This window comes from Pan troglodytes, chromosome 18, assembly GCF_028858775.2.
Source record: "Pan troglodytes isolate AG18354 chromosome 18, NHGRI_mPanTro3-v2.0_pri, whole genome shotgun sequence".
Taxonomy (NCBI): domain Eukaryota; kingdom Metazoa; phylum Chordata; class Mammalia; order Primates; family Hominidae; genus Pan; species Pan troglodytes.
The window spans coordinates 16621978-16648816 of NC_072416.2; the positions used below are offsets into that span (position 1 = coordinate 16621978).

Consider the following 26839-nt stretch of genomic DNA (forward strand, 5'->3'; position numbering starts at 1 on the left):
TGATAATAGTTTTTCAGCTGATTCTTTTTGAATAGTGTAGGGAGACCATCTACTTCATGCAAAAATAATAATGATAATTTTTTCCTGTGGTCAGTATTTACACCTCTTTTTCTATTTCTTGTCTTATAGCATGGGTTCAAGAATTCAGATGCCTATGAGGCCCAGTCCAGCAACATAAATGAGTAACTCGAGCCAAGCGAGGCCTTTACAGAGATCCCAGGCCTTGTCTAAGGGATCGGTGCTTCTGCTCATCCCAGCCAATTTCTGCCCTTTGGGAAACAGGCCTAGTGTTAACAGATGGTCAGATTTTTTAAAAAACGATATGCCAAAGATCAGGTATTTTAAAATGTTGAATATACAGGTATTTTAAATGTTGGAAATAAATTTGAATTTTTTAAACATCAGGCAAGTCAAATACGGGATATCTGATGGTCATATTCAACCCAGGCTCACAGTATCCTCCACATTGGCTAGAGGTTCCAGAATTTAAGTATGTATTGGGTTGCAATACTAGGCATTCTTGCCTTATCCTGGTTTAGTCAAAATGCCTCCATTCTTTGCCCAATTAGCTATTTTGTAGGCTCTTGATTTGAAATAAATATATTTTTCAATATTAAGCCTCTGTCTCTCTCCAATTTAACAGAAGCATTGTATGAAGAGAGAACTTTAAATTCTATTAGCTGATATGATTTTCTTCTTTGATTTCTGAATGTTATGAATCCATGAATTTTTTAATATTGAACTATCCTTGCCTGTATGATTTGGGGAGTTAAGCTATACTTAATCAAATTATATTACTTTAAATGTAGAGTTGTATTCTGTTTTCTTATTTTTTTCTTTTATTTTTTTGCTGTTGAAGAGTTTGACAATATATCAATTTTCTTAATGTTTTAAGGGTTACAAAATAGGAGAAAATATTTTTTAAGTCAAAACTGATCTATTGCCTCTTTAACTCATGACCACCTTTGTCCTCTACTTTTATTGGCAAAATATGTGACATGCTGCTTAGAGGGAAGGGAGAGGTCATAAGATTTCACCAGATTTACCCAGACATACTTGTAGGTCAGTAGATGATTATTTGGCTTCTCTTTTGCTGGGGCAAAGGTTAAAACTGGATTGTTCTCAATAAATAAATAAATATTGGGTTTTTTGAAGAGACTGAGGAAAGATGGGGAAGGAACTTGGAGGAAGGGACAGGGATGTCTACTAGTTTCTGCTGGGGTTTGTAATGTGGTTCCATTCTCTGATGTCCCCACAAAGTTATTAATCCATCATCTTCAGTGTGCTGTAGAGGTGGATCTCTTCTTCTTCTTTTTTTTGAGATAGAGTCTTGCCTTGTCACCCAGGCTGGAGTGCAGTGGCTCAATCTCAGCTCACTGCAACCTCCACCTCCCAGGTTCAAGTGATTTTCCTGCCTCAGCCTCCTGAGTAGCTGGGATTACAGGCATGCACTACCATGCCAGGCTAATTTTTATATTTTTATTACAGACAGGGTGTCACCATGTTGGCCAGACTGGTCTTGAACTCCTGACATCAGGTGATCCACCTGCCTCGGCCTCCCAAAGTGCTGGGATTACAGGTATGAGCTACTGCGCCCAGCCACAAGGTGGATCTCTTTTGTAATGTGACAACCTGCTAAGCAGCAGCCCTTTAGACCAGGCCAGGGCAGCTTCTGCCTTTGCTTTAATGGTCTCTGTTCCTCCTTTGGCCATGATCCTCCCCAGCATGTGAGGAATCTGCAGGGCCAAGGAGACAGACCCTGCAAGTAGGTTCAGGCCTGTTTAGGTGGAAATTATGGGGTCTGGGTGCTGTGACCCTGTGCCTCTGCCTTCTAGACCATATTCTAGATACCCAAGTCCCCAGAATTCTCTACCTAAATGGTCTTAGTCCGCTTTCAGGGCCTCTTTCCTGGGTCCATCCTCCCAAGAGTAGACCACACTGCTGGTCAGTGTACTCCTAAGCCTGAGGAGTGACAAAAGATGACTGATTGCGTGGGGTGTGGACAAAGCATGGACATTGGGCTGGAGTGCCTATACCTATTCTCATAAGGCCTGTCCTGACGCAGGATGGAAATGGGGGCTATAGGGAAAGGGCATTCAACTCTCTTTGTGTCACTAGATAATAGCTCAGAACTCTGAGGAACCTAGGAGAATTCTAAATTCAAATGTGGCTCACCACATGGTTATGAAGGCATGTTTGCCAGGTAGAGATAAGAACGGTTGGCCAGGCACAGTGGCTCATGCCTATAATCCCAGCACTTTGGGAGGCCAAGGCGGGTGGATCACAAGGTCAGGAGTTCGAGACCAGCCTGGCCAACATGGTGAAACCCCGTCTCTACTGAAAATACAAAAATTAGCTGGGCATGGTGGTGGGTGCCTGTAATCCCAGCTACTCGGAAGCCTGAGGCAGGAGAATCATTTGAACCTGGGAGGCAGACGTTGCTGTGAGCCGAGATTGCGCCATTGCACTCCAGCCTGGGCAACAGGGTGAGACTCCATCTCAAAACAAAAAAACAAAAACAAAAAATATAGTTGTCAGCTTACTCACAGTTTTGAAAGACTTCGGCCATACTGTATATGGGCCCCCCTTTATATTCTTGCCCAAGCCCACCAAAGGCTTGGGGAAAACCTGTTCCAGAGTAAATCCTCTAGGTGGGCATGAGACCATCTGTGGGAGACCCACAATAGGAAGCAATATTGAGACTTTTGTATCCATTTCCCAGCTAGTAGATACAGCCCATATATGCTCTTCCTTTACAAAGTGATTGAAATCACCAAAGCAATAGAAAAATACTTGCATCTCTATCTCCATTAGTTTCTTAGGCCTGCCATAACAACGTACCACAAGCTGGCTTACTTAAAACAACAGAAATGTATTCTGTCACAGTTCTGGAGGCCAGACTGTGAAATCAAGGTCTAGGCTCTAGGCCAGCATACTTCCCTGCCTCTTCCTACCTCCTGGTGGGTCCTTGCAGTCCTTGGCATTCTTTGACTTGTGGCTGCATCATTCCGGTCTTTGCTTCCGTCTTCACATGTCCTTCTTTGTGTGAATCTCTGTGTGTCCTCTCCTATTATTTCCTTTTTAAATTTTTTTTTTTTTAGGAACAGAGTCTCATTCTGTCACCCAGGCTGGAATGCAGTAGTGCAATCATAGCTCACTACAATCTCAAACTCCAAGGCCCAAGCAATCCTCCTGCCTCAGCCTCCCAAGTAACTAGGACCACAGGTGCACACCACCACAACTGGCTGATTATTTTTTGTAGAAGTGGGTGGTCTCACTATGTTGCCCAGGCTGGTCTTGAACTCCTGGGCTCAAGTGATCCTCCTGCCTGGGTCTCCCAAAGTGCTTGATTACAGGCATGAGCCACAACACTTGGCCCCTTTCCTTTTCCTTGTTTCTTTCTCTCTTTCTCTCTTTCCTCCCTCCCTCCCTCCCTCTCTCTCTCTCTCTCTCTTTCTTTGACAGAGTCTCACTCTGTTGCCCAGCCTGGAGTGCAGTGGTGCAATTTCAGCTCACTGCAACCTCCACCTCCTGGTTCAAGTGATTCTCCTACCTCAGCCTCTTGAATAGCTGGGACTAGGACTACAGGCACACACCACCATGCCCGGCTAATTTTTTTTTTTTTTTTTTTTTTTTTTTGAGATGGAGTCTTGCTCTGTCGCCCAGGCTGGAGTGCAGTGGCGCGATTTCGGCTCACTGCAAGCTTCGCCTCCCAGGTTCACGCCATTCTCCTACCTCAGCCTCCTGAGTACCTGGGACTACAGGCACCCACCACCACGCCTGGCTAATTTTTTGTATTTTTACAAAAATGTTAAATATGTTAGCCAGGATGGTCTCGATGTCCTGACCTCGTGATCCGCCCACCTCGGCCTCCTAAAGTGCTGGGATTACAGGCGTGAGCCACTGCGCCTGGCCTAATTTTTGTATTTTTTAGTAGAGACTGAGTTTCACCATATTGGCCAGGCTGGTCTTGAACTCCTGACCTTGTGATCCGCCCACCTCAGCCTCCCAAAGTGCTGGGATTACAGGCATGGGCCACCGCGCCCGGACTCCTTTTCTTACAAGGATACCAGCCATTGGATTGAGGACCCACCTTAACTCAGTATAATCTCATCTTAATAATTATATCTGCAAAGACAATATTTCCAAATAAGGTCACGTTCTGAGGTTCTGGGTGGACATGCATTTTGTGGGGACACTATTCAACACAGTACACTCTCCCTAAATAATGTGACTATTGCTCACGTTCTTCTCTTTCTCTCTCTCTCCCCGACCCCAACCCTCAGTAGTTGGTTATTGGAGTTGGCTTCATTTTGTAAAATTAATTGAGACACTTTAAAATTTTTTGAAACTCTGGAACCAATTAAATCGTATAGAAATCACCTCTTAATGTTTGGCAGAATTTACCGACCCATCCCTCACCCCCCAAATCATCTGAGCCAGTATGTCTCATCAAAGTAGCAAGGAGTTCTTTTATCAGTTTTTTCCATGACTCGTTGTCTAGTCGGATTTTTCTACGTCCTGTTGAGCAGATTTTATTGTCTTATTTTGGTCCATATTTTATTAGCAGGAATTTAAACACAGTATGCTTTTAACTTTCATCTTCTTCCAAATCTATGTTTCTAGTCTTGCTTTAATTCTAGTGTTATTTATTTGTATTTTCTTTCTTTCTCATGTAACCTTGCCAGAGGTTTGTCTGTTTTATTGGTCTTTTAAAAGAGCTAGCTTTTTTATTTATTTTGATCAATCCTATTGTTTTCTGTTTTCTAATTTGCTTATGTCTGCTTTTATCTTTTACTTTTTCCTTCTGCTGTCCTTTGATTTATTTTATTAGTTTTGGTCTCTGTGTTATAGTTAATTGCTCAGGGTTTTTTTTTTTTTTTTCATTTTATTTAATAACAGAACCATTTCAGCTTTGTCTTTTCTCCAGTGAGTGGCCAGAGAGACGGATATACAGAAATAACATTGTAGTTAGGAGAGAGGACCTAGAAATAGAAAAGATCAAAAACACATTTCTCTACTGGGGACCTGGCTATGTATCTTAAATGCCAGTTCTTCAGATAATGCTACCACAAGCATCATCTCTTTTGTACGGTTGCTTCCTGCTGATTTTTTAACTAGAGAGCCAAGGCAGTTTCTAGCGAAGGACTGAACTTCATCTTTCTAGCAACGATGGAAAGTGAGACCCTTCCCCACTCATCCCACTTCCAGAATCAATTTAGTCTTATCTGGGGGACCCTGGGGCCTAAGTGGCTCTTGTTTGGAATTGCATCGGCCGGCCTGGGAATGCTATGGCTGTAAATGAAGGACAATCGTAGGCACTGAGTGCGTTTCTAACACTCTGTCACGAGAAACAACCCCTACCTGCAACCATAACCTCCTCAGCCATCTCTTCTCTCCTCTTGGCTGTGGTGAGATTGATATAAGGACTTACTAAAGAGCATTAAGGGCTGGACGCGAGGGCTCATGCCTGTAATCCCAGCACTTTAGGAGGCCAAGGCAGGTGGATCACTTGAGGTCAGGAGTTCGAGACCAGCCTGGCCAATGTGGCGAAACCCCCTCTATACCAAAAATATTAAAAATTAGCTGGGTAGGGTGGTGCGTGCCTGTAGTCCCAGCTACTCGGAGGCTGAGACAGGAGAATTGCTTGAACCTGAGAGGTGGAGGTTGCCATGAGCTGAGGTCGTGCCACAGCACTCCAGCCTGGGCAACAGGGCGAGACTGTGTCTCAAAAATAAAATCAAATCAAATAAAGAGCATTAAGAAGACAAAAGGGAACGTATGATGAGAGTTGGTTGAAAATATTAATCGCCCTTGTCAGTATTGAGGATAAACCATTATCCTCAAATGGTTTTTCATCCTCAAATGGTTTTGAGTGATCACAGCTCACTGCAGCCTCAATCTCCCGGGCTCAAGCAATCCTCCCACTTCAGCCTCCCAAGTGGCTGGGACCACAGGTGCATGCCACCATGCCTGGCTAATTTTTGTATTTTTTTATAGAGACAGGGTTTCACCATGTTGCCAGGCTGGTCTTGAACTCCTGGGTTCAAGCAATCCTCCCACCTTGGCCTCACACACATTTCAGCCAAACCAGACTGAGTCTGTTTGTAATATCTCAAAAAGGCTCAATCTCAAGGCATCATGAGAGCTCAAAAAAAATTGCAAGGGACTGGGGCATCCTGATCTGGCTGGTCTCTAACTGGAGCTTGATGCAGGACAATGTACATCTCCACTGGTCTTTTGCATGTAGTGGTCAGCAAAGAAGAAATACAAAATTTGGGGATGGAAGAAGAGTGGTCTCTGCCCATCCCCAACTGCCAGGCCTCCCTTCATTGAATGCAGATCACGCCTAATCAATTCATTACAAGATCTCAACCATAGCATTTCATTCCCAAAATGATTGATAATAACAAACCTTTACTGAGATTTTGCTATGTGCCAAATATTGTACTTAAGTGTTGTTTCAACAGCTTTGCTAGGATACAATTTACATACTGTAAAACTGACCCATTAGAAGTATACAGCTTGGCCAGGTGTGGTGGTTCACACCTGTAATCTCAGCACTTTGGGAGGCTGAGGTGGGGAGATCATGAGGTCAGGAGTTCAAGACCAGCCTGGCCAACATGGTGAAACCCTGTCTCTACCAAAAATACAAAAAAGTTAGCCAGGCGCACCTCTAATCCCAGCACACACCTCTAATCCCAGCTACTCGGGAGGCTGAGGCAGGAGAATTGCTTGAACCCGGGAGGTGGAAGTTGTAGTGAGCTGAGATTGTGCCACTGCACTCCAGCCTGGGCAACAGAGTGAGACTCTATCTAAAAAGAAAAAAAAGTATACAACTCAAATATGTTCAGAAAATGTATAGGGTTGTATAGCCGTTACCACAATCCAGTTTTAGAATATTCCATCACCTCCAGAAACTCTCTCAAACCTGTTTGCAGTCAATCCCCTATCTCATCCTCAGCCCCAGGCAACAGTGATCTGCTTTCTGGCTATACAAATTTGTCTTTTCTGGAAATTTCATAGCAACTGAATCATGCAATATTCAATTCTTTTGCACCAGGCTTCTTTCACTTAGTATAATGTTTTTGAGATTTGTCTAGGTGGTAGCTTCCTTTTTATTAGTGAATAATATTCCATTACGTGAATATATCACATTTGTATATCCATTCACAAGTTGAGGAACATTTGGATTGTTTCAGCTTTTTAGCTATTATGAATAATGCTGCTGTGAACATTCACCTACAGTTTTTTCTAATGACATACGTTTTCATTTCTTTTTACTTTCTTTTTTTTTTTTTTTTTTTGAGATAAGAGTCTCACCAGGGTGCAGTGCAATGGTGCGATCTCGGCTCACTGCAACCTCCACCTCCCAGGTTCAAGTGATTCTCCTGCCTCAACCTCCCAAGTAGCTGGGATTACAGGCATGCACCACCACTCCAAGCTAATTTTTTGTATCTTTAGTAGAGATGGGGTTTCATCATGTTGGCCAGGCTGGTCTTAAACTCCTGACCTTGTGATCCACCTGCCTCGGCCTCCCAAAGTGCTGGGACTACAGGCGTGAGCCACTGCACCTGACCTTTTTTTTTTTTTTTTTTTTTTTTTGAGACAGCGTCTTGCTCTGTCACCCAGGCTGGAGTTGGAGTGCAGTGACGTGATCTCAGCTCACAGCAACCTCCGCCTCCTGGGTTCAAATGATTCTCCTGCCTCAGCCTCCCGAGTAGCTAGAATTACAGGCACGTGCCACCATGCCCAGCTAATTTTTGTATTTTTAATAGAGACAAGGTTTCACCATGTTGGTCAAGCAGGTCTGCAACTCCTGACCTTGTGATTCACCCACCTCGACCTCCCAAAGTGCTGGGATTACAGGCGTGAGCCACCGCGCCCGGCCATGTTTTCATTTCTTTTGAATGGATACCGAGGAGTGGAGCTGCTAGTTGTATAGGAAACTTACATTTAACTTTTTAGGAAATGGTCAAACTGTTTTCCAGAGTGAGTGTGCCATTTTTTACATTCTCAGCAACAACATATGAGGATTCTAGTTTCTCCGCATCCTTGGTAACATTTGGTACCATGTCTTTTTTATTAGAGCCATTCTTTGTATTTTTATTCTTGTATTTATTTATTTATTTATTTTGAGACAGGGTCTTGCTCTGTTGCCTAGGCTGGAGTGCAGTGGCGTGATCACAGCTCACTGTAGCCTCAACCTCCCGGGCTCCAGTGATCCTCCGTCTTCAGCCTCCCAAGTAACTAGGACTACAGGTATGCACCACCACACCTGGCTAATTTTTGTATTTTTTTTGTAGAGACAGGGTTTCACCATGTTGCCCAGGCTGGTCTTGAACTGCTGGGTTCAAGTAATCCTCCCACCTTGGCCTCCCAAAATCCTGGGATTATGGGCATGAGCCACTATGCCCAGCCTATTACAGCCACCCTAGTGTCTGTATAAAGGTATCTTAGTTGTACATCATTTTGTATATCTAATCCTCTACACTGTGTTAGTCAGTGTAGACTAGGTTATGCTGTGATAACAAACAATCCCCAAGCATCAGAGGCTTGAAACAACAAAGGTTTACTTCTCACTTCTGCTACATGTCTAGTGATTATTAGAACTGGGAAGGAGGAACAGCACTCATCAGAGACACTCAGAAACCCAGGCTAATGGAAACTGCTGAAGTAGGAAAAGGCACATCTCACACCAGCTCTTAAAGCTTCCACCCAGAAGCAAGAAGTTACTTTCATCTTCACTTCACTGGCCAGTGAGTCACATAGTAATAGTTAACTTCAGAGTAGGCAAAAACTATAATAATAACTTTATCATGTACCTAAACGGGAAGAAGAATTGGAATATTCGTAAATAATCTATTGACTTTCACAAATACTAAGAGGAAGGTACTATCACCTTTTTGTTTTGTTTTGTTTTGAGACAGAGTCTCGCTCTGTCACCCAGGCTGGAGTGTAGTGGCATGATCTCAGCTCACTGCAACAGTTCAAGACCTGTATTCAAGCGATTCCTCTGCCTCAGCCTCCTGAGCAGCTGGGACTACAGGTGCACGCCACTGCACCCAGCTAATTTTTGTATTTTTAGTAGAGACAGGGTTTCGCCATGTTGGCCAGGATGGTCTCGAACTCCTGACTTCAAGTGATCCGCCTGCCCTGGCCTCCCAAAGTGCTAGGATTACAGGCGGGAGCCACTGCACCCTCTAAATGAAAATGGACCCTCTCCCAGTGTTTTTGCCAATTTCCAGTTAAGAAGCTGACTTGATCAAATCCAATCACACAGGACTCTCAGTGTTTGGAAGATGGTCTTGACTTTTTGAGAGGAAAACCACGGTGCATGAGATGGGGGTGGGCAGAGAAATATGATTTGTAGCTATAAAGGCGATGACAGGAAGAGGGGTCTTCTTACCTTTCAGGAGATCATTAATGGACCCCAGTCTCAGGAAGGCACTAATATTCCATAGAACTTACTAACCATGACATGAGTCTCTCTAGCATGAGCTCTATCCCATTACAGGATCAAGCAAAGCCACCTGCCAAAGTTGTTCTTCTACTCCCCCAGTGGGGATGTCTAAAAAATCCATTAATAATAAAGAAGGGCTGAATACAGGGTTCATGCCTGTAATCTCACTTTGAGAGGCTGAGGTGGGAGCATCACATGAGACCAGGAGGTTGAGATTAGTCTGGGCAATATAGTGAGACCCTGTCTCTACCAAACCACAACAAAAAATAGTTGGGCATAGTGGGGTGCCCCTGTGGTCCTAGCTACTCTGGAGACTGAGGTGGGAGGATTGCTTGAGCCCAGGAGGTTAAGGTTGCATCGAGCTATGAATTGTACCACTGCGCTTCAGCCTGGGTGACAGGGAGACTCTCTTAAAATAATAATAATAATGATAATAATAAACAGTATCTCAGCCAGGCGCCGTGGCTCATGCCTGTAATCCCAGCACTTTGGGAGGCCGAGGCAGGCAGATCACCTGAGATCGGGAGTTTGAGATCAGCCTGACCAATATGGAGAAACCCCACCTCTACTAAAAACACAAAATTAGCTGGGCGTGGTGGTGCATGCCTATAATCCCAGCTACTTGGGAGGCTGAGGCAGGAGAATCACTTGAACCTGGGAGGCGGAGGTTGCAGTGAGCCCAGATCACGCCATTGCACTCCAGCCTGGGCAACAAGAGTGAAACTTGGTCTCAAAAATAATAATAATAAATAAAAATAAACAGTATCTCAATGAAAACTCTAAGGTAGCTGTTGAGAATGTAGGCCTGGGATTCAAATTGCCTTGGTTCAATTTATTAACAATGTATCCTTGGTCAAGGCACTTCATCTCTGAGCTTCAGTTTCCTAACCCATAAAAAGGTGACAGTAAGTTGGTCTTGGTGGCGCATACCTGTAGTCCCAACTACTTGGGAGGCTGAGGCACGAGAATCGCTTGAACCCAAGAGGTGGCAGTTGCAGTGAGCCGAGTCATGTCACTGCACTCCAGCCTGGGTGACAGAGCAAGACCCTGTCTCAAAACAAAACAAAACAAGGGTCCATTTTCATGAATACAGCATGGCAGCAGCTAACTCCAGGCTGGCTTGGTACCCCAAAAGGAAGGTGGCCATGGGTTTCCAGGTACCATGTTCTGAGTACAGTGTAATGGTGAGGAACGCAGGCTCCAGAATATATATATATACACACACAATATATATATGTGCTATATATATACACACAAATATATGTACTATATACATATATACGTATACATACACATATATACGTGTATGTATATATACACATATACATGTATATATACATATATACACATATATACATATATACACATATATACATATACATATGCATATATATACATATGTACACACATATACATATATGTATATATTTTATATATAGATATATCTATATTCATTTTATAGATATAAAATGTATATACATTTTATAAAATATAGATAATAAAATGTATATCTATAAAATGTATATCTATAAAATATACATATATAGATATGTATATTATATATTATATATTATATATAATATGATATATATAAAATTCAGATTACAGGCATGACTATATAATATATAATATATACATATATACATATATAGATATATAAAATGTATATCTATAAAATGTATATACATTTTATATATAGTGTGTGTGTATACATACGCACACACACACAGTATTCCAGTGTTAATGGAATACCACTCAGCCAGAAAAAGGAACATAATAATGGCCTTTGCAGCAACTTTGATGGATTTGGAGGCCATTATTCTAAGTGAAGTAACTCAGGAATGGAAACCCAAACATCATATGTTCTCACCCCTAAGTGGGAGCTAAGCTATGAGGATGCAAAGACATAAGAATGACATAATGGACTTTGGGAACTCGAGGGGAAGGGTGGGAGGTGGGTGAGGGATAAAAGACTACACATTGGGTACAGTGTGTACACTGCTCAGGTGACAGGTGCACCAAAATCTCAGAAATCACCACTAAAGAACTTATCCATGTAACGAAAACACACCTGTTCCCCAAAAACTATTGAAATAAAAATCTAGATAATCATTGAATCTGGCAAGAAAAAAATATGGTATTGCACCTTGTGGGTATGATCAGGTACCCTGTCGGGGTAATATTTGGATACCTAGAGAGGCCCCAGCTCTGGGACAGTGCACCTCAGGCCACCCCAGGAATCCCTCCACACCCCCAGGACTCTGGTGGTCCCCTCCAGCCTTTGATGAGGGCTTATTACCCTTCTAAGCCACCCCATAGGACAATATCTAAGATGATCCATCTGCCAAGATGGTCCCTACAAAACATACTCTGCCACAACAAACTTTGGGGGTGCAAGCCAATGTCAACTTCCTAGCCACAGTCTCTCCCGCTCCAGGTGCTCAGGATTGAGTCACACGCGGCCCCCATAGTCACTTCCCTTTCTCTAATCTTAGCTTTAGCTTACGCATGAACCCAAAAAGTATTAGAATGGATTGAATTGGTAATTAGTTTTAATCAAAATAAATGATTTCGACTCATTAGATTATGGCAAACTGATCAAACTCTCCACAGCCTCTCAGAGAAGCTGCTCTCACCAGACTTAAGGTGCAGGAATAGGGGCTAAACACCCCCACCTTTGTGTATGTTTGTTAGTAGGTGAAGGACAGCAAAGTATTTGCAAAAAAAAAGAGAAAATTCCTTATAAATTCTCTCTCTCTTTTTATTTTATTTATTTATTTATTTTTTTGAGATGGAGTCGTGCTCTGTCGCCCAGGCTATAGTGCAGTGGCACAATCTCGGCTCACTGCAACCTCCGCCTCCCAGGTTCAAGCGATTCTGCTGCCTCAGCCTCCCAGGTAGCTGGGATTACAGGCAACCACCAACATGCCTGGCTATTTTTTTTTTTTTTTTTTCTGGAGTCGGAGTCTCACTTTGTCACCCAGGCTGAAGTGCAGTGGCACAATGTCTGCTCACTGCAAAGTGCTGGGATTATAGGCGTTAGCCACCGTGCCTGGCCTAAAATTTTTAAAACATTTTTTGAGATGGGGTCTTGCTATGTTGACCAGGCTAGTCTCGAACTCCTGGCCTCAAGCAATCCTCCCATCTCTCCCTCCCAGAAGTGCTAGGATTACAGGTGAGCCACTGCATTGGCCAGTGCATGCATTTCTGAACAGCCCAACAGGGCTAGAGAAGCGGGTGAGAATGGACTGTCGTTTATGGATGGAGCCAGGATGTTAGTTGGGCCAATCAACTTTAACCAGCCTGAAAAGCAAAGGGAAAATATTGGCTCATGAAAGTGCAAAGTTGAAGCCTGGGTTCCAGCACCAGGTCTAGCTGGATTCAGGCTTTAAAGGATGCCACGAAGATCTGTTTTTCAATGCTGCTTCCTCTCAGTACTGATTTCATTCTCAGCCAGGTTCCTGCCGGGGTAGCAAGGTAGCCACGGCACTTCTCAGAGCTGCCTGCTCTCAGTTCAAATCCAGAGGGAAATCCAGTGCATCTTCATCCTAGCATTCCCAGTTAAAGTCCTGAGACTTCACTGCAATTGCCATATGTATGTCCCATGGCCATGCCTGTAAGACCTGTTGATGGGCAGGTGCAGGCTTGGGTCAAGACTAGTTAGGGCTCCCCTCTAAGACGAGACACCAGAACCACCCGGCTGAGAGTAGGAAGAGGTGGTCCAGAGACCTGTGATCATCCAGGGAGGGAGGAAGGCTGCCGGACAGGAAAACCAACAGATAGCTACTCTACGTGTTTAATTTTTACTATCAGAGACCAGACTCTGGAGCTAAACTGCCTGGCTTCCAAACCTGGCTTCCCAGCTGTGTGGGCTGGCACAAGGCACACCATCTCTTGGTGTCTTGGTTTCTGCATCTGTAGAATATAAATAATAATAGAGTCCCTACCTCATAGGGGTTTGGAAAGAGTAAATGAGTTTTTATTTTCTTTTATTTTAGTGTTTTGTTTGTTTTTGCCTGAGGCAGGGTCTCGCTTTGTTGCCCAGGTTGGAGTGCAGTGGTGTGGCCATGGCTCACTGCATGTGATCCTCCGGCCTCAGTCTCCTGAGTAGCTGGGACTACAGATGCACACCATCATGCCCAGCTAATTAAAAACAAATTTTTTTTTTTTTTTTGAGACAGAGTTTTGCTCTTGTATCCCAGGCTGGAGTGCAATGGCACGATCTTGGCTCACCGCAACCTCTGCCTCCTGGGTTCAAACGATTCTCCTGCCTCAGCCTCCCAAGTAGCTGGGATTACAGGCAGGCATCACCATGCCTGGCTAATTTTGTATTTTCAGTAGAGACGGGGTTTCTCCATGTTGGTCAGGCTGGTCTCAAACTCCTGACCGCAGGTGATCCATCTGCCTTGCCCTCCCAAAGTCTTGGGATGACAGGTGTGAGCCACCACACCCAGCCTAAATTTTTTTTTTTTTTAAGAGATGGGTCTTTCTGTGTTGCCCAGGCTGGTCTTGAACTCCTGAGCTCAAGCGATCCTCCCACCTCAGCCTCCCAAAGTGCCAGGATTACAGGCATAAACAACAGCACCCAGCCCATAAGTGAGTTTTTACAAAGCACTTAGAATAGCGCCTAGAATTCCCCGTCAAGGGCTGAATCAGTGTTATGGACTCTGGTTATTATGATAGTGAGTTGACCTTGTTGCCCCATGGCTTTGTATTTATTCACAGTTATTCCAGGGGTTTCTGCCCCCGCTCGTCTATCACGGTGATGTGATGACTCCGCCTCCCAATCATGCTCTTCAGCATGATTAAAACCAAAGCCACACCAGGTCTGGAACATGGGCCCATATTGTTTCCCACCATAAAGATCAGCGTGCATAGCGAGGTCCTTTTAATTCACAGTTCAGGACCCACCATGGAAACCCTATCCATTCCTGCATTTGGCAGGAAGAGGGAAGCCAAGAGGAAATCCTAGTACTTGGTGCCTTCCCATAGGGAGTTTGCAATCTAATCTAAAAGACCAGAACACTCTGTCAATGCAGTCTGAACCAGGATCCATTCCCAGGGGGAGCAGCCAAATTGCTCAGCCGGGTTGTCTTGCAGAGCGGCATCCTTCCTCTACAGCTCATTCTAACTTAGCATGTGAATGAGCATTTAGAGATGAAGACAGAATCGAACTGAATCCCAAAGTCTGACTCACCTGCTTCTTTCCCCTCTCCTAGACAACACAGGGGAAAAAAAAGTACAACTCTTCCCCCACGTAGTACCAGCAGGGTAACCCGAGAACATCCATTTAGCACGTCTGTCCCTGCAAAAAGGACCTTCCAGTGACACCAAGCTGAGCGTATCCTCACTCTATTTATAGGTGCTGTTTGTTTAATTTGAGTCCAGTCTCTAAGAATAAGTAATGAACTCATCTTGGGCACCAGCCAGAGCCTACAACTCTGAGACGACCCGTAAACCCCTTTCCCTTTCCTTCTGGTTCTGGAAGGGATTCTGTAGTTCAAAGGTGAGCCACTTTTGTTTGCTGGGCTAGGGTGGGCTTGAAACCCAGACGTGTTTGGAGATTTGGTTTTATGATGGTTTCTCAGTACGGTTTGGGGATTGTTTATTTATTTACTTTTTTTTTTTGGTGTTTGGTTTTGGATTGGTGATTGCAGAACAGATCTGTAAACTCTTTGTCATCCACACATGATTGACAAAGACTGAATATCTTCAGCCCTTCGTTGGTTGATCTTCAGATAAAAAGAGACCTCGTTGGGACTCAGATGTCCCCCAGTAAGGAGGCCATGGCCTTGGAGAAGCAAAATCCATTCCTTTTCAGTTTCCTTCTGACTTGGTAGCAGAAACTGGGGTCAGGTCATCTCCTAAGGTCTGATACGATTCCTGAGATGCTATTTTGTTTTGTTTTTTTCAGGCTATGTGATAAGGACCAGGAGCCATGACCCACTTAAACTTTAAACATCTAACCCCAGAACTGGTTGCACTTGAGTCCAAAGGAGCATTGTCTCTTGCAAACAAGTTCAGTTTGCACTTTAAGCTCCTCCCTTGCTGGCCTGATGGTTTAGTGACCTCGAGAACTGGCCCCATTGATTCTGAAGGGAGTGACCTAAATGCAGCCTTTGGGCTTGGTTCAGTATATTCGTATATTGAAGTGTATTAGTCCTTCCTGACACTACTATAAAGAACTACCTGAGACTGGGTAATTTTTAAAGAAAATAGGTTTAATTGGCTCATGGTTCCACAGGCTGTGCATGAAGCATAGCTGTGGAGGCCTCAGGAAACTTACAATCACAGCAGAAGGTGAAGGGGAAGCAGGCACATCATCCCTGGCTGGAGAAGGAGGAAGAGAGTGAAGGGGGAAGTGCCATGTACTTTTAACCAACTAGATCTAGTGAGAACTCATGAGAACAGCAAGGGGGAAGACCACTCCCATGATCCAATCACCTCCCTCCAGACCCCTCCCTCCATCATCAAGGATTACAATTCCACATGAGATTTGGGTGGGGACACACAGCCAAACCATATCATGTAGCTTCCCCTCATTCTCCCTTTCCATACATTTATCCTTAAGAAGTTAACCAGGCAGCCGGGCACGGTGGCTCATGCCCGTAAGCCTATCACTTTGGGAGGCCAAGGTGGGCAGATCACCTGAGGTCCAGAGTTAGAGACCAGCCTGGCCAACATGGTGAAACCCCATCTCTACTAAAAATACAAAAATTAGCCAGGCATGGTAGTACACACTTGTAATTCTAGCTAGTCAGGAGGCTGAGGCATGAGAATCACTTGAACCCAGGAGGCGGAGGTTGCAGTGAGCCAAGATCGCGCCATTGCACTCCAGCCTGGGTGACAGAGTGAGACTCTGTCTCAACAACAACAACAACAACAACAAAGAAAAAAAAAAAAAGAAGGTAACCAGGCTTCTCTGAGAAGGCAAAGATCAGTGTCCATTCATTCATTTCTCTCAATATCTGTGGCCCCTCTACTCTATGCCAGATACTACTGTGGGCACAGGAGACACCTTGATGAAAGGGACAAGGTGGTGGTGAGGTGATACCTGACAGAGAAAACATTTAGCCTCCCTTCTTTCTTCCATTCATCCATTCTTCCATTCAAAAAATATGTATGATGCATGGTCTATGTGTTAGGCACAGGACTGGGTGACAAAATACAGCAGTGAGCAAAAGAGATTGCGCCTTGCCCTTGAGTAGTTTGGAGTCCAATGGGGAAGATGGATATTAATGAAATAATCACCTAAATAAAGATAGCATGACAAATGATGGAGAGCTTGTGAGACAAAGGTCAAGGGGCCATGTGAGAGTCTAAGAGAGGGATAGGCCTGGTTGGGTAGGCAGAGAATGGACGAAGACTAGGCATACTTGAGATGCCCCCAGTGGTGTGTTGTCTGTTGAGTACAGGGACAACCGATGGCTCTCTGTAGAAGGTGTGCTTTTGAGTTTCTATTAGCCGCGTGGGGCCATCCACACTCTCACCTGATTGTCTTGAGGACTGTCACAGGCTGATAGGTCTCAGGGAGAGTTCGGCCCACAAATGAGGGTTCCACCTGGGTGATCAGCACATTAGGGTTGTGACCTTGACTTACGGGTTTGCAGTGGACAGCGTGACAGATAAAACGACACTCTTCTCATTCTACCTCATTTGGGTAAAGGAGTAAACAATAGCATCATCCCATGACATCATTTTCAGACGTTTGCCTGTATATGGTGGCTCTATCACCATACTCAGAGACCAGGATAGAAAGATGGCCCCATGTTCCCCTCTGCAGTTTCACGCAGACATGGGGAGCATCTCAAATGTTCACATGCAATGGCTTTGGAAAGAAAATTCTCAAAGAAGCAGTTAGCATCATGTAGTATCTTTCTGTACTAATGTGAGGGCAACTTTGAGCCAATCCCTTCAGCAGAGAGCTTTGGTTTATTTGAAAAAATACTATTGTATTTTGTCTCTTTTATGCCCAGTGTTTTGTAGGCACCAAGTAAAAGCCAAGAAAAATGTAAGAAATTGCCCTGCCCTGAAAAAGTTTACAAGGACATTCAGAAAAGAATTTCCAGCTAGGCGTGGCGGCTCATGCCTTTAATCTTAACACTTTGGGAGGCTGAAGCAAGAGGATCACTTGAGCCCAGGGGTTCAAACCAGCCTGGGTAACACAGTGAGCCTCTATCTCTACCAAAAAAAAAAAAAACATAGCTGGGTATGGTGGTATGTGCCTATAGTCCCAGCTACTTGGAAGGCTGAGATAGGGGGATAGCTTGAGCCCAGGAGACGGAGGTTGCAGTGAGTCATGTTTGCACCAGTGCGCTCCAGCCTGTGTGACAGAGCAAGACCCTATCTCAAAAAAAAAAAAAAAAAAAGGATTTTCATTCATTTATTCAACAAACATTTGAGTACCTACGTTGTGCTAGACACAGAAACAGGAACCAGGTGAGTAAGACAAGCACGATGCTTGCCTCATGGAGCTTACCGTCTAGAAAAAGGAGAGAGATACTCAAACCATCAACAAACACAATAATTTCAAGTGGTTTTACATGCTAGACTGGTCAGAGACCTCTCAGAGAGCGTGACATTTGAGCAGCAGCTGTGCAAAGATTTAAAGGAAGAGCATTCTAGACACAGGGAAACAGGAAGTAGAAGCCTCTGAGGCATGCAGCAGATTGGCTTAATAAATAACAAGAAGTGAGTGTGGCTACAACTCAGCGAGGGGGTGAGTCGTGGGCAGGCCAGGTTTAGAGTGCGAATTTTATTTTGAATGCAGAGGAAGCCTTTGGCAGGTGAAAACATGACACTTCAACCCGAACTTATTGATCTATCTCGGGGTAGATCTGTGGCCTCAGTGAAATTTTGGGAGTAACAGACCTGGGATTCTTAGAACTTAGAGCCCCAGGTAAACCTACAGATGGAAAGAAAAGAAATTGGCCAGGCACAGTGGCTCATGCCTATCTATAATCCCAACACTTTGGGAGGCAGGAGAATCTCTTGAGGTCAAGAGTTCAAGACCAGCATGGGCAACATAGCAAGACCCTCTACAAAAATTTTTAAAAATTAGCTGGGCATGATGTTGCACACCTGTAGTTCCAGCTACTCAGGAGGCCGAGGCAGGAGGATCACTTGAACCCAGGAGTTTGAGGCTGCAGTGAGCTATGATCACACCATTGCATTCCAGCCTGGGCCACAGAATAAGACCCTGTCTCGAAGAAGAAGGGGAAAGAGAAGGTGGAGGAAGAAGAGGAAGAGGGAAGAAGGAAGACAGAAGACAGGAGAAGAAGGAGGAGGAGGAACAAGGAGAAGGAAGAAAAATAATAATAAATTAATATTGGTCTGTTTCTTGAGCCTGGGAGGTTGAGGCTGCAGTGAGCCATGTTCATGCCACTGCACTCCAGCCTGAGTGACAGAGTGAGACTCTGTTTCAAAAAAAAAAAAAAAGGCTCACACCTGTAGTCCTAGCACTTTGGGAGGCTGAGGCAGGCAGATTGCCTGAGCTCAGGAGTTCAAGACCACCTTGGGCAACATGGTGAAACCCTGTCTCTACTAAAATACAAAAAATTAGCCAGGCATGGTAGCATGTGCCTGTAGTCCCAGCTACTCGGGAGGTTGAGGCAAGAGAATCACTTGAACACGTGAGGTGGAGGCTGCAGTGAGCTGAGATCTCGCCACTGTACTCTAGCCTGGGACATAAGAGTAAGACTCTGTCTCCAAAAAAAAAAAAAAAAAAAAAGAACAGTCACTTCTAACCTCAGAGGCTTTCCTGGGTAGGAGAGGATGAAACTGCAAAGTGAATAAACCATATAACAGGTCCCTGCTTGTGGCTCAGCATATTTCTTTCCTTTTGGGAACAATGCCCTATGTGTCCTTCAGGAAGCCACTGCTTTCCTGTTCTTGGGAATAGGATTTGGCTCAAGCTAGTCAGAAATATTTTTCACTTCCTGTCTCCACACCAAAGTGACTGGCTCTGGGATGGGCACAGAACCCAGTCAGAGCCAGTGAAACTCAAGAAGACATTATCTAGAGCCTTCTGGCAAAAAAAGAAAAAAAAAAGCTTTCTCTCTTTTCCATGGGAGCCATCAGTATAAAGATGCAAAGTTTAGAACCACTGCAGGCATTTGTGACTATGGGGAAGATTCTGGAACTGTTAGGGGCTGTGGGGGAGCATCGCATGGTGCCTGAGGATGAAGCCAACACCACAGAAGGTAGAGCGAGAGATGGAGAACGCTGTGTCCTTGTGAAGCCATTGAGCCCCAGGATCGAGCCTCGCCTGAAGCCAGGCCTATTGCTGGAGGCTTTAGTGGCCTCCACCAGTTAAATGCTCTTTATTATATAAGCCAATGTAAGTGGGGTTTCCTTGCTGCATAAAGAGCCTATATGATAGAAACATTGCAATAGGCACCCAACAACACTGAGGGCCTCCTCTGCACCTTCAGTTTCTAGGAGGAAGTAAGCCTGTTCCAGGACCCAAATAAATGGTCTCGCCTCCCCTTCTCTATTTCAGTGTTTCCATGCCTCCTGTCACCATAGCACTGTGACTCTCATGGAAAGGCAGAGGAAGCAGAGGAGGAGAGGGTGCCTGTTTCCAGGCTGCCTTGCCACATTGGGGTGGGGGCTGGAGAGACAGAGAGAGAGGCGGCTCTAAGCCTGACATTTCAGGATAGAGATAACAGGGTAAAAATAAACTCCCAAGCGCCTGTAGCAGCACTCGCTTCTCTGGCTTCACAGTTATCTCTCTCTGCTTCGGGGACAGAAGGGTTCCTTTCGGGTCACCCCTTGGACTGCCCCTTCCCAGCCCCCCGGCGGGGCAGGAGGACGCATAGGTCATTGATTTACATCTATCTGTCTACACCTGCTCTTTCACCGCTGGCAAGTCAAGGGATTGATCCCCTCCATCCCGTAGCCCCTCTTTTTATCCTGCAAATCACCTTTCACATCTGATGCTCCAGGAGCTCAGTGAGGTGAGTGAGTCGAGGGCCGGGGTCTCCCCATTTCCCGGTTGGGAAAAGCAGTGGGGCTTGGAAAGATGAAATGATTTTCCCCAAATCACACAGCTCTTTAGTGCTAATGTGTTCTGATCTAAAGCCAGGGCCTTTTCTGCCTTTCCGTCTTCCATCAGGAGTAAAAGCAGTTTGATTCCCTCTCTGCAGGGCTTGTGGACAGCCATCCAGGCTGGGTACACACAGCTCCTGGGGGTGGCGTTCACATCACCTGGGACGCAAGTATCATTGTGTGTCTCCTGACAACCACACCTCTCTGTCCCCTGTGTCCCCTTCCCATCACACAGTGTCTGAGTTTTGTATTTGCCAGTGAGCCACCTACTTGCTTACTACAGAAGGGTGGCTGGGACGACACGGTGTCAAGGAACCCAACCCAGCTCTGCTACTGAGGTCCACAGAAGGTCTCTGAGCCTCAGTTTTCTAATCTTTAAAATGGTGATCAAAATAAACAGACGTAGGATTAAATAAACCATTGCATGCCTGGCCCTTGGCCTGTGCCTGATACATGATCATCTAAATGTTGGAGCTTCCTGTGACAATGACAGCTTTTCCTATGCTGGTGTATGGGTATAGCGACTACATCCCTCACCCATGTCCGCAGTACCTGCCCTTTGAGTTCTTTCTCTCTCAGTGGCCAAGGATTTGCAATGAGCCATTTCATCAGTTAAGATGCTTGTGGTTGCAAGCAACCGAAACACTGATCCTCACTGGATTACATGAAAGGGGAATTTATTGACTTGGTGGGTAGCTCCAAAGGCGGCCAAGGGTAGAGCCTAGCTTCGGGCACAGCTGGATCCAGGATGGAACCGATACCATCAGGATTGGGTTTCTCGGCTCCATTATCTGCTATGAGCGCCCTCCTCATAGGGGATACAGGGGTTCTGGCATCTCCCCTTCTTGGGTTCAAAGCCAGTGGGAAAGATCCAGCCCCAGCATTCCCAGAAAAAGCCTCTTTGCATCTCACTACCCATCTAGAACCCATCACCGTACCCAAAGCAACGAAGACAAGCGCGGACGGCCCAAGGTGGGTCCAGTCTGCTCAAACCCAGATCTGAGAGTAGTGAACAATGATCGCTCAGAGCAAAATCAGGTTTGGCCGCCAGAAGCAAAGGTGACTTCAGCAGCCACCCACTCTCCTCAGCCTCGTGCCCCACGGTGAACACTGATGAACTGGCTTCTGTCATCCCAGGGAAGAGACGGGCTTCAAGCAGGCTGCAAAACCAGGCCGGCGGGCTCCGACAACAACTCTCGTCCAAAGTTCCCTCGTTGCCATCTGCTGACCAGCTGGACCCACTGACCTCAGACCAGAACCTTCCCCAAGCTTGATCTGCAGCCTGCCACCTGGGGAACCCACTTCGTTGAATAGGAGCTGGAAATCTGTGCTCTTTTTCAGGCCTCTGCCATGAGGCACTGTATCCTTGTTCCAACTCAATTATTACTGATTCATTATTTGTCTTTCCTCTAAAAAGAACCAGCCATAACAAAAAGCCCCTCTCATGGTCTGTAGAAAATAAATACAACCAAAAGCAACACTATGATTAAAAGATAGCTGGTTGCTCTCGCTCGCTGTAAGCCTGAAGACTGGTGATATCATGGTTGCTAAAAGGCAAGATTAGGCCAGGCATGGTGGCTCATTCCTGTAATCCCAGTACTTTGGGAGGCTGAGATGGGCGGATCACCTGAGGTCAGGAGTTCAAGACCAGCCTGGCCAACATGGTGAAACCCTGTCTCTACTAAAAATACCAAAATTAATTGGCCAAAGTTGGGGGTGCCTGTAATCCCAGCTACTTGGGAGGCTGAGGCAGGAGAATCGCTTGAATCCAGGAGGCGGAGGTTGCAGTGAGCCGAGATGATGCCACTGCACTCCAGCCTGGGTGACAGAGCAAGACTCCGTCCGGGGAAAAAAAAAAAAAAGGCAAGGTTAGCAAGTGTCCGGGAGGTGTTAATGACCTAGGCTAGCACCAACTTGAGACTCGATGAAATTAAAACAACTGAAAACAAATTAGAAAGAGAATAACTTCTACTAGGTGATTCTGCTGCGTTGAATGCTGGAGGGGTACATTTCATGTAAGTTGCCTGCATCATCGACAATTCTCTCACGTACTGGTGAGTCTGCCACTCTAAATGTGTAAATACCGTTTATACTGGTCAACCAGCAACCACAAAGACACTCTTGAAGCTTCCTCCCTCTCCCCTCCTCCCCAAGCCTGCAGGAGAGATGGAAAAGAAGCGGGTAAGAGAACACGAAAGATTTCTTTAAAAATAATGATGGTAATTATGTATGCATTTCCAGGGGGAGATTCTGGGAATTATTCCTAAAAGGCTGGAAAGAATTTCCTCTTTTGATCTCGATTCTGAGCCAGAGAAAATCAAATTAAGAAAGAAAAGCAACAGAGAATTCTCGGTGGGGAGGAAGGAATGGGGTTGGGGCTGTTCGTGAGGTTCTGGGAGAAAGATGGAGAAAAGGACTCCGACACCTTTCTCTCTAGATGTTGGTAGACTTAGGAGGAAGAAGTGAGACAGAGAAAAGATGAGACAGGTGAGGTTGTGTCCTTACATCTTTCTTGCAAGGCTTCACTCCCTCCCCCTGTGTGGCCACAAAGATGGTCCCCCTCGAGCTATTGAGGACGTAGTTTCTTGTAGCTTTTCCCACATCACACGTGGCTGGCCAGGCATCCTCCACAATGGCCCTCCCTTGCAGAGGAGCCCTGTGAATTCCAGCCAACACTCCGAGAGCCGCCACAACAAGATGAGCAAGTGTAGGCGTGTGACGAGTTTTTTGTTTCTTTCTTTTTAATCCTCCCTTTCAGGCACTGGGAGAAATGGTCCTGTCACTTCTCTAAATTTTCTTCCGCGGTTGCTAAGCAGCACGCCTCTGCCCCTTCCACTTCCCTCTGCTCCTGCTTTCTTGTCTCTCTCCACCCTCCACCCCCGCACGCTCACAGTGCTCTTCCCTGCCGTGGTTTGGAAATCAGAGAACAGTCCCCAGGCAGTTTGCTGCTCCCGGAGCCACAGCAGTGCAATGGCGGTTCCCGACAGAGGCGTCTCCCAGCCTGCTCTGCAGAGCATGCACGTAGGTCCTGGCAGGGAAGACCACTGCTTGAGCCCCTCTGCATTCACCAGCAGAGCTGGGGCCTTCCTTCCTCCCTCCCTCCCTCCCTTCCTTCCTCTACACTTCTTTCCTTCTTCCTTCCCTCCCTGCCATGCTACAATAGCCTTTGCATGTAGACTAGAGGGGGGAAACTCAAAAGTATGTAGGCACCAAACACTGCATTTCATGAGGGAATGAGGCTGGATGTGAGACAATAGGGAATGGTGAGGACTGTTCCCTAAGTACCTGCCTAAGGAGGCCTTGCACTAGCTCCAGCCAACTGGTGTTTCAAGGGAACCTGGGCAACTTCCAGATTTTTAAAAATCTCAATGCAGGACAAGCAAAAACCCATCTGTGGGCCTCCAGTCTGTGGAGGAGAGCCAAGCAGGGTCCATAATGCGGGTTTGTGACAGTTGCATTTGAGGGTTCGTTGGGTGGTTTTGGCAGCAGAATGGAGGACTGGTGGGAGGCAGGCAGGGACTGTGGACAGCAAGCCATGAGCCCCAGGAGCTCCTTGGAGAAGCCAGAAGGCTTGGTGGCAGCCCCGGACCTAGATTTCTGTAGGACCTTCATCCAGTGGATGGGAGAATGGCTAGCTGGACCGCAGACAAGTAACCGGGGTGGAGGAAATGGACTGTCACTTTTCCCTTGGTTCCCAAAGCCGCCCATCCTGTTCCATGATGCCAGGCCCTAGGCCAGAAGGACCACAGGTTAATCAGGGTCAGGCACTGAACAGATGGGGCCTCAAGGGATCCCAAAGGTCCACGGGTGAAGTTAGAATGATGTATCGCTTTTCAGCTAAGTTGCAACCGCAGGGAGTCACGGTGGGGTTACTGTGGGTCGGGTGGAAGTGGCGTAAAGAAGGCCTGTGCTCTGACCTCCTTTGGGGACATTCAGGGGCACCATGATCAGGCTCTCCCCCACTGGCCAGGATGGCCAGGACACAGCCCACGGGGCCCCGTGGGGCTCTGTCTCCCTGCTCCCTTTCCCATTGGCCACAAAGACTTTGGATGACATTGAGACCTGAGCCAGACACAGGGACTGCAACCTTCCCAAAACAAACCAGCCAAGTCCCAGAGGGAGTGAAGGAATGGCCAAGTGCTGAGCTCTGTGCTGCAACTGACATTTGGAGGAGGAAGCTTCAGGGCCCAAAGCTCAGAGAATGCACTTCCTGGGTTCTGTTCAGTCACTGGAATTACCTCCATGGCAGCTTTCTCCAGAAGCTCCTCTGGGCAGTCAGCATTTCCATCTACCCTGGTCAGCATAGAACCAGCTCCCATCTGTCCACCTGGATCTCAGTCTCAGTTTCTGAGGCCCGGTTCTCCCCCAGGTGCTGGGCTGCAATCAGCAGGGACTAAATCTCACTGCCAAGGGCCTGGGCCAAGGCATCCAACTCTCTGTGCTCCAGGAAGGGCTGAAGGAGCCTGCATGACTGGAGGGGGGAAGGCTACATCCAGATCCTCACACACCATCATCCCATTCCTTGGCCCCTGGGGGCTGGCACTGCCCTGTGAGCCTCCAGGAACTGATGAACAACAGCTGAGAATACAAAAACGATCCATGGAGAATGACAGAGCCAGCTTATTTCTACATTTCTTTGTTTTTTAAAGTAATGAAGGGAGCTCTCTTCAGAAGCCTTTGGTTCCCTTGGCTTTTCAAAGTAGTAAGGAAGGGAGGAAGGAAGTTGAGGCTCTTAAAGTCAGTTCTACTCAGGGAGTACTGATTGATGGCCGATCACACACCGTGCAAAGGAATGTAGGGTCCAGTACAACCTGCATCACCCAGAAAGATTCAGCAGAGAGTGAGAGCCTCGTCCTCAGCAGGCAGGGGAAGCCAAGGCACCTTGCAAGGGCTTCTGCATTCCATCATCACTAGTTTCAAGGAGCAGGTGGTATGATTCCCATTTAGCAGATGGGAAAGTAAAGCCCAGAGGTATTTAGTAATTGTTGAGAGGCCATGCTGGTAATGAGGGCAGAGCGGGGACTCAAACCAGGGCTGTCTGGATGGTTGCAAAGGCCGGACTATTTTCTGCAGAACACCAACTATGGGAAAGAATGCTCCGGAGATGGTCCCAGAGATTGCTGGATTCAATACAGGAAATGTTTTATTGAGTGTGGGGAACCTGAAAGGGACCAGCTCTTCCAGTCCAGGGTCCCCTTAGGCCAGTCCCCCAATTCATCCATCAAATATACGTGTCCAGTTTCTGCAGCATTGGAAAATGCCTGGGAAATTATTTCACAAAGAATTTCAAGCAAGCAGAAAAGGTATGTGAGATAATATCATGTTCCACTGCCAAGCTTAAGAATGAATGTTACGGCTGGGTGTGGTGGCTCATGCCTGTAATCCCAGCACTTTGAGAGGCTGAGGCGGGTGGGTCACTTGAGATCAGGAGTTGGAGACCAGCCTGGCCAACATGGTGAAACCGCATCTCTACTAAAAATACAAAAATTAGCCGGGTGTGGTGGCTCACACCTGTAATCCCAGCACTTTAGGAGGCTGAAGCGGGTGGATCACCTGAGATCAAGAGTTCGAGACCAGCCTGACCAACATGATGAAAACTTGTCTCTACTAAATACAGAAAAATTAGCTGGGCGTGGTGGCACATGCCTATAATCCCAGCTACTTGGGAGGCTGAGGCAGGAGAACCACTTGAAGCCGGGAGGCGGAGCTTGCAGCGAGCCGAGATTGTGTCATTGCACTCCAGCCTGGGCAAGAAGAGCAAAACTCGTCTCAAAAGAAAAAAAAAAAAATACAAAAATTAGCTGGTTGTGGTAGCACACGCCTGTAATCATGGCTACTCCAGAGGCTGAGGCATAAGAATCGCTTGACCGGAGGCAGAGGTTGCAGTGAGCTGAGATCACGCCACTACACTCCAGCCTGGGCAGCAGAGTGAGACTCTGTCTCAAAAAAAAAAAAAAGAAATGTTACAATTATAGTTGAAGCAGCCTGTGTCTCTCTCATGCACTAACCATTTGTGCCCTTGTAATCCACATGCATGTCTTTCTGCGTTCGCTGCACTTGTATGTGTTCTAAACAATAGTATTGTTTGCATATTTCAATATTTTCATATAAATGATATGTTGTATGTATCCATATGCAACTTTTTTTTTTTTAAAGAGCTTTATTAGCTGGGTGTGGTGGCTCATGCCTGTAATTCCAGCAATTTGGGAGGCCAAGGCAAGAGGATTACTTGAGCCAAGGAGTTCAAGACCAGCCTGGGCAACATAGCAAGACCTCATCTCTACAAAAAATAAACAAAATTAGCTGGGCGTGGTGGCAAATGCCTAT

At 46.0% G+C, this 26839-nt stretch overlaps 1 protein-coding gene across 1 annotated transcript in view; it reads left to right on the forward strand.

Annotated features, from left to right (window-relative positions):
• The first annotated feature begins 14950 nt into the window (after positions 1–14950).
• The window catches only part of MRTFB (myocardin related transcription factor B), a 272986-nt gene continuing 261097 nt past the window's right edge, over positions 14951–26839 (forward strand). The window contains exon 1 of the mRNA XM_063796696.1: positions 14951–14969. The gene's annotated coding sequence lies outside the window, so the exon portion shown is untranslated. The remainder of the gene's footprint in view (positions 14970–26839) is intronic.